This window comes from Astyanax mexicanus, chromosome 6 (genome assembly GCF_023375975.1).
Source record: "Astyanax mexicanus isolate ESR-SI-001 chromosome 6, AstMex3_surface, whole genome shotgun sequence".
NCBI classification, from domain to species: Eukaryota; Metazoa; Chordata; class Actinopteri; order Characiformes; family Acestrorhamphidae; genus Astyanax; species Astyanax mexicanus.
In genome coordinates, this window is record NC_064413.1 from 24,961,889 (window position 1) to 24,971,138 (window position 9,250).

The window sequence follows — 9,250 nt, forward strand, 5'->3', positions numbered from 1 at the left end:
TATGAACATTTTCTTTGTTCTTTTCTAAGACATAATAAAAAAATACCATTATTTTTTTAAAAGTATATATTTCAGTCTTTCCTAGTCAATGATTTTACATTAAACTATTCAATTCCAAGACATGCATTGGGGCTTACACAGAAAAATTCACTCATTCAACAGGACATAGATATTGTATTGCATCAGAGTCATTCCTAAACTGGAACCATTAAGATTAATAAGTGAATAATAAGCATGCAATTTAAGAAGTTGCATAAGTATTTTGCAATTTCTTTTGTGCTTATTTTTATTTATGGAAATAAATAAACTAAAAATAAAATAAAACAAATTGTATTAAACATTTTTTTGCATTTACCTCTCTATAGTATAATAATAAATGAAAAAAACTTACTTGCACTGGCTGGTTGCTTTATATATTTTAAACACTGTATAACAAATTAATTGAATTGCTTTATACATTTATATATAAACAAAAAGATAAGTGATACATTTATTGTTATAATTTTATTTCATGATATAAACCATATAAAACATATAGATTTATACAGTAGTAGTTTCTGTATATTCACATATACGTTACTTAATATTGCACATATGTTGTTTTTACACAACATTGTAAATAACTTGTTTAACATATTACTAATATTTACACATTTAATATATCATACAACTGTAATGTATTCTTAAAATAAAGCTCTGGAAGGATCGGCTTGGCATAAATCTTAATGACAATCTTAATGACAAACATCACTGCCCCTATCACCAGCCATCAACTCACCCCCCCTTTACCTCATCTAAAGCCACTTGCTAACTGACACAATGACACAGGTTTTTGAGTGGGGAAGAACAGAGGCCCAGCTTTGGCGGGACGAGGGAGATTTCATCACTGTGTGGGACAGAGGGCTGGAGATAGCATCAAAATGCAAGGCTTTAAGGGCCTTCCTGTGGCTGCTACTGCAGAGAGAGGGCACACTGATAGCGAGTGGGAAGTGGACACATTTGCTCTTATTGCCTATACAGTGTTATCAGCCCCAGTCATCTGTTCTCACACCTTGACATTCACTTTTGTCTGAAAGTGAACACATACGCAAACATGTGCGCAAACATTCATGCAATAAAAACCAAACCGTGGCCACTTCCCAATTTCTGCAACTATGGGCACTGCCTGCTCAGTGTCCTGTTTACAATTACACTGTGGCCAGAACAGTGCATAACAATGCAGAGTAAAAAGTGGACACACTTGTGTTTGTGTTGGGGTTATAGGGGCCATCTCAAGTTAAATCTTTTCTGGGGTTCATGCACAGGCCCACACTTCTTATAGCTTATGGCCACAGAATGCAACTTACTTATAGCTACAGTGTGTAACTTGTCTTATATAGTAGTAAGTTAATGACGATTCACAATTGTTACTAAGTATAATAGTTTGCTGCTTTTCACCTTTTGATAAACAATGCTCAGTCGACTTTTAAATTAAGTGAGCATTTCAGGATGAATAGATCGATTAAAATGCTCCAAAATGTCTTGGATTTTTTTTTACTTCCATTTAAATTTGATATGTAGTTACTAAATCCTAAGTTTTAGTAATATATGACTCACACAGTCTCGGCCAAAAGTGTTGGCACCCCTTAATTTTTCTGGTATTTCTTCCAGAAATGTATTGCATTTTTATTGTATTTATTGTAACTTTTTTGTCAGCAGTAGGTACTCCTGGGTCTCCCACCATAGCATTTCATTTTATTAAAATATCAATGGATAGTTTGCTCTGACACTAATGCACCCTGAGCCTGCTGGACAGACTGAATTTTTTGGGAAATTGATTGGACTATCCTGTGTTGCATCTTTTCATCAGGTTTTCTCTTCCATCCACGTCCAGGGAGATGATTAGCTACAGTACCATAATTTTCAGGGAGAAATACTTCATTTTCAGAAAAGAAATGACTGAAGAAATGAAGACCACGACTGTTTGACTATGGTTAAAAACCTTAACCCTAATGGTTCTAATTTAGCTTTTGTCACTTCCAATTTTTTTTCCTGTAACAATAGATCAGACTTGCAGATTACACTGCTCTTAATGTCATTTTTTTAAATACTTATCATTAAGATATAATAGAAATCTCACTCAGCCCAACGACTTCTGCAACTACTGTTCACCATAAAGCTGGCCCAAATCTTTACCTTTACCCTTTTTACAATACACTAAGTCCACCAAATCATTTATTAATAACTTGAAATGAAATAGTTATTAACTACAGGGGGATTTCCAAATTGGACCAGGGATAAACAGACACTGAACCTACAATTATTCCTGTGTATATGGTGAAGTAACTTTGTACTCAAATGTTTGTGTGTTGTAACATTGCTGTGAGTCTCTATGGGGCAACATGTGGTTCAAAGTCTGAAACATGGCCACAAGATTAGGAAAGATACTGTTTGAGCTCAGTCCGAATTACCCAACACCCAGTGACCAATGATTTGCAATTATCAAAAAACCCAATAAATTCAAAAGGAACTTGGTATTTTTAAAGGCTAAAAGTTATTATATAATTTATTTTCCACTTGACCTTCTCAAGTGACAGAACTAATAGATCTGTAATAGATAAAGATGTTTAACACACTGCAAACTGTAAACCCACTTTTTGTGTGAACTCAAATTAATTAAGTCTGTTTTACGTAAAATATTTGGATATTTCCATAAATTACTTAACTATTTTGCATTAAGTGAACATTTGTGGCCACATATACATTCAAACAGAGATCTTATATTAACTTACAAATACTAGTCTGTTGCCACTGGCAGCTTTTTTTTCATTGGCTTCTAGAACAATCTATTTGCATACTAGGTGTCAGTGTGTAGTGATTCCCCCCCGGGCTACATTAGGTAAACTTTTAGATTATATATAACTGCCTGGCCTCTCTCTGTTGTAGGCTGTAAGAATAAGCATCTTTTTCTGTGCTGCTAACTCTGTTAGCATTTTTTTGCTTTATCTTTTTTTATGAATATTAAAAAAATACTTGAATGAAATTAAAGAGAAGACCAAATACGTATCTACATTTTTATTCACCTGACTATCACGTTCAAAGTAGAATTATAATGCAAAGCATTAATTAATATAAAAAAAAATACATTCTATCATATATTTTGTGTTCTGGCTAAGTTGATGGAAATTATTTCCATATTTTCCAGTTTTGGGTGGGCCACAAATTCAATCTATTTATTTATTGTTTTGATCTGAAAACATTAGACTTTTTATATTGCAATAATATGTAAATATTTCATGAGCAGTGGACCTATTAACCATTAAATTATAATAGAACATTATTTCTTTTAAATAAAATCATATTGAGATAAATATATTGATATATCTAAGATTATTAAACCCATACTCCGTTCTGAATTTTGATACTGTATATTTTTATACATATTTCAAAAAATTAATTGAGCAGCTCACTTCTTAATATAATAAAAGGAGCTAGTTTTATCTCCAGCATTAACCCAGCAATCCTACTTTCTGTAAATAAGGTGTGTTGATGCAGCACACATTCACACACTATCCTATAATGCTCTCAGGGTGTTCAGTATTGGTCACTTAGGAACTCCATGAGTTAAAGTGAAGGACAGAGTGCTGTAATGAAATTTCCACATGTCACAAAAGGTCTGTAATGCATGCCTTACCGTGGATTCTTTTGGTTTAAGATTCGCTAATCTACTTAAATGTGTTAAACTACTTAAAAGTACATTCTTATGGAACATTAAGGCACTCTAAGCCTTCTTAAGAATTAAACAGCCTCTGTAAGTAATACAGCTTAATAATTTCTGCATATCCTAATTTCATTAATTTGTCTTTCAAAAAGTGTAGTAAAAAAGTGGCCGGTCTGTAACGAGGTAGCTCACCTAAAGGTGGATTTTAACCACCAACCTTATGGGTGGGGGACTAGAGTAAACTAAGTGAGCTACCAACTGAATTATTTATAGAGAGACCCAAGTGCAGAGTGGAACTGAGATAAGGGTTAACAATGGATATATGTATTTTAAATAGAAACTGAAAAGTTGCTTTACAGAGGGAAAAACCCAACCTCTGCTTAGTAAAACAAATGAAAATGCACTGCACTGCTGGAGGAGTTAAATAAGTGATTTGGACCAAAGGGACAACTTAGACTGCCAGGGGAAGGCTGGCCAGCTCAAATATCACAGAGCAAAGAAAATCCAAGACTAAACTTCCCAAACAAATAAACAAACTCAAAATGCTTAGAGGGAAAACTATTTCTTTCCCTTTCACTTTTTTTTTTTTTTTTTTTTTGGAAAGGAGAGTTTCCAGAGAAACCCTGAGAGGAAACCTCAGAAGGGTAGGTCTGGGATACACAATAGCAAAGAGCAAGAGATTCAAGGAGAACACTCGAGAGAGACTTCTGCGTGTCAGGCAAACTCAAGACTGAGCACAGGGCTAGGGGTTGGCTCTCCTTAAATAGGAGAGGACCAGGTGTTGCTAATTGCCTGTAATCAGGGTGCAGTGGTTCTGGGTTTCCCTCTGGTGGCTGGGGGTGGCATAGCAGGTTGCCCAGCCACAGTCTGCACCCTTACACGGTCAATACTTTCCAACACTTCCTTCATCAGAATTCACAGCTCACAAAAGCTTTTATTTAGCAGCTAGAAATCTTTCAGTTTTTGTAATTGGAGTTTTCTCACTCTTTTCTGCTAAAGTCTTTAAGTTCACAGATATTATGGTAGGCCTTTCAGCACAGCTTGTCTATCCACAAATGTTCTTGAACTGTGGGGGGCACTTCAAAAGCTTCAGCTTTAGACTTATTAGGTAATCTCTATAGTTCAGTGGATCTTAACCCTGATCCTGGAATACCACACCAGGTTTTAGATTTATACTGAGAAATATTGCTATAGTTTGTAGTATGATATAAAGGTATAGACCACTGAAGTCGTGCGTCATTCTGTAGGCCTCGTTCGGCTTGACTAAGCATTTTTATCTATGAGAAAAATGAATAGGGTTTTTAAAAACCTGCCTCTATCACATTATGTGGTAAATAAATCTGTTCAGACCCCTGTACGTATTATTCTGTGAACATTTTACTCCTAAACATCACTGGATCTTCTGAATTACGAGATCGTTTAAGAGTCGTACTGAGAAAAATGCTAACTTTAAGCTAATGCTACAGCGGAGTGAACTGAACCTCCCAGCGCAGCTGCAAAATCGAGTCATTTCAAGCCGCTGTGCTGTGACGTCAGTTAAGTATTAGCTTAAAGTCAGCATTTTTCTAAGTACTACCCTTAAATGATCTCGAAATTCAGAGGATCCAGTGATATTTAGAAGGTAAATGTAAACAAAATTAAACGTAGAGGGTTCTGAATATATTTATTTACCACAAAATGTGACAGACGACAGTTTTTGAAAAGCCCATTCAAATTCCCCATTCACTTGAACCGCTTAGACACGGAACCCCAAATATGGGCATGAACAACATGGCACCGACTACACTTCAGTGACAACATAACTTTAGTGGTCTATTGTTGTAGAAGTTGTCCTCTTTCAGCTTTAGCTTTTTTGGTCTTCCAGATCTTCTCTTGACCTATAAAGCAATACATAATGTATGTTTTGTATGAATATAAATGTTCCTCAGCTGACAATTTCTAAATATAGTTGGGGTCATGTATCAGGTTTTATTTGTTTATCAAGGTCTAAAACCTAAAAAATATTCATAGACTTTATAATAGATAAGAAAGTGATGATTTTAATATGTTTATTTTTATGCTGTGATAGAAGGTTTAAGACTTGCATCATATCGAAAAGCATAATGCAGCATTAAAATATTTGTAAGGGGGGATTATGGAGGGTATTGGCTGTGCTTTACTGTTGTATATGCAGTATAGTCAAAAGTCATGTCTTGAACAGTTGCTTTTGGTAGACATCTGCAAGCTTATAACACAATTCTGGTTGGATATTTGACCTCTGTTTCTAGCAGAATAGGTAGATGCCATTAAATGTGTTGATTCACTGACCTGACATATTTTTTGATAAGATTGAGGTCAGGACTTATGTAGCTTTATTCATTCTATAAGCTGTGATGTGTGTTTGGGGTTGTTGTGCTGTTGAAAAATTCGGTTGTCTGAGTTGCAACTGTCTAGCTGATGGTTTGAGGTTATGTAAAAGAGTGCTGTGGTAGTCCTCATTCTTCATCACGTCCACTTTGTGCAATGTAGCAGTTCCCCTGGCAGCAAAATAGTATTATTGTAAAATTGTATTATTGTAGAATGAATCAATTTAGTATATCTTGCTGCTTTATACCCCGGTGGGGTTTTGTGTGTGTGTGCGTGTGTGTGTGTCTGTTGGGGTGTTCAGTTTAAATGTTATTACACAATGTTACACATTGGAAAACTCCAACTTAAGAATTAGAAGTTTATCCAGTAATTCACCTGTGTTTAATGGTAAATCTGACCAAAATATGTTCTACTTTTTATATGTTTTTTTATGTATGTTTATACATTTTATATGTAGATGTTTTATTTTAATATGCAGTATTTTGCACATCCCAATATTGGAATATGTTCATAGACAGAAGTTGGACAATACTGTGTGTTCAAATGATTTAATGAGACAATTAGATAGAAGTGCTGATAAATTGTATAATACTATAATGTATAAAGCTGTTATTATAGATTATGTATGCTTCATCTTGAATTTTGAACTCTCTGAAATGAGCTGGAAATTGGACTAATGCACAAAAGTTCTACTTATTTTATACTTATAATTAGGATCACTAAAAGGAGGTTAGAAGGTCTTGACCATGGCAAAAGACGTTAAATTTCTGTCCTGCTGATTTAATCATTTAATTGTATATGTATAATTTTAAAATTGCATTCATGTCTAGGAGGACAGTATGTAAACTTCTGACCACAAATGAACAGATACAGTATTAAACTTAATATCTGGTTATATCAAGACATCAAATGAAGTCTCAATATGTTGTCCAATATTACAGATTTTTTTCTTTTACAGTGGCTTAAACCAGTTAAAAAACACCACTGATGTAAACTGTTAAGCTTACCGTATTATTTCACACTATAAGGCGCACAGTATTATAAGGCTCACTATCACTGGACGTCTATTTTCTGGTCTATTTTCATACATAAGTGGCATTGATTATACAGTGCCTTATGTGACACTAGTGAGGAACAGACTGTCACCATGTTTTTTCCTTCTAATTCCGCACCTAGCGGCGAGACCTGTAAAGCCAAGCTAAGCTAAGTAAACAAAACTGTAACTCTTAAAAAAAAACATTTTCTTTTAAAGTCAGATTCTCTCTTGAAAACTGTTTCTGCGAATAAAGCACTTCTGTTTATTTACAGTAAGCTTAGATTTACAGATTTCCACTAAGGCAGCAATTTTATCATTAGCATCTAACCGCTAGTGCTAGTCACAGTTAGCGTCTAATGCAGCCCGACAGCACTACCCTGAGGAACCCTGTGTGTTCCGGTAAGCCAGGGCTATATTAGCTAGCGGTTCATCTCACATATTTTTTTAACACAGTAAACAAGCAAACTAGCGTTTGATATACTCACCTCTTAACGAGCTAGCACTTAACACAGTTAGTGGATAAAGCTAATGCTGCTTTAGCAGTCCTAGCCAGGGTTAGCAGCAGGCTACAGGCCAATAACACGCACCCCTGAACAGCGAAAGAGCTAGAACTTAGCGCAGTTAACGGCTAATGCTAATACTGCTCCAGTCTCTGTGATGGAGAACTAAACTGAAACTCCTGTATAGTGCTGCACTTAAGTGGAGGGGCCTTACTGCTACTTACAACCTGACTGGTAAAATGCATACATAAGGCTCACTGATGATTTATGGGAAAATTAAATGATTTTAAATGCCTCTAATAGTGCAAAAAAAATACGGTATACACCAAATAACAAAACAGTAAAATCCCTTTTGATATTGAAATACAAGTTGTTCATTGATAAAGGAATTACAGCAAGAACCCCTTTTTTTATTTATTTAGTATTTTTGACCACACACAAAAGACGATGTTATAAAATATGTGTAGCTTTATTTAGTAGGGGTGTCACGATTCTCTAAATCCTCGATTCGATTTCATTTTCGATTTGAGGGTCACGATTCGATTCGATCCTCGATTTTCTTGTTTTTTTAAATAATATATTTATTATTATTATTATTATAAATATTATAAATATTATTATTATTATTTATTAAGATATATATGGTAATGCCATCTAGTGACTTTTTTTGGTAGCAACAGTGTGCACTATTAAAACAAGCAGTTTATCAGAGCTGTGTGTGGATGGCTGGTGAAACTGCTCATTACATGAAGCTGCAGTTCTTCATCCAACCACTAGCAGCAGCAGCACAAGCCCCGCTCTCTTCACTCAGTCACTACTTCAGTACAGCCCAGCCACGGGCTACAGAGCTCAGCCAGTCCGTTTTTACTGTTTCTGTAAACAAATAAAGGTTTTAACCCCACTAACCGGATAATACAGCTCACTACAGTTCATCTTTCAGCCCAAGCAGCTAACAGCAGCAGGTTAGAACAGCCGACACGGAGGCACTGCTCGGATTACATTATAAACAGGTCAGTTAGCGCGCTGCTAACCTCAGGATGTTTATAACTACGGAGTTTAGTGGACACACCACGGCCGCCAGGTAAGTCTTTTAAAGGCTACTGAAGACTATTAAAGGCTATTAGAGTGTAACCCCTGGCTCCCAGGGGTTACAAGAGGTTATTGAAAGCATTATTGGGGGGCAGAAATCAGTACAGGCTGGTTAGATAAGTGATGTGGGTATTGTCTTATAAATATTTACACATAACTTATATCTCTCCTGAAAAGCTTTTATTTTAGTCAGAAACACGCTTGTGTTTACTTTATCTGAGAGAAAGATGTTTTTTTAATTCAATGGAAAGCAACAGGTGTAGTCAATTATAAGTTTAAGATTTTTAATCCACCTCACTGTGATCTATAGTCAGTGTTCTCAAGTCACACTGACACGCATTTCAGCGAGTTCACACGCTCTCACCTGCGCGCACCCACCCCTCCGTTAGATACAGATACAAAACCTGCGCGCCCAACCCCCGCCCCCCCTCCCCCGTTGGACAGATAAAAACAGTGATCACACTCCCGCCGACTGCGCTCATGCAGTGGCTATCTCTATTTAAATGAATAGGATGCGCTGTGTTGGTGCCGCGCCATTTGCGTAGCGCGCTGCGCTATTTGCGTAGCGCGCGCGGGAGG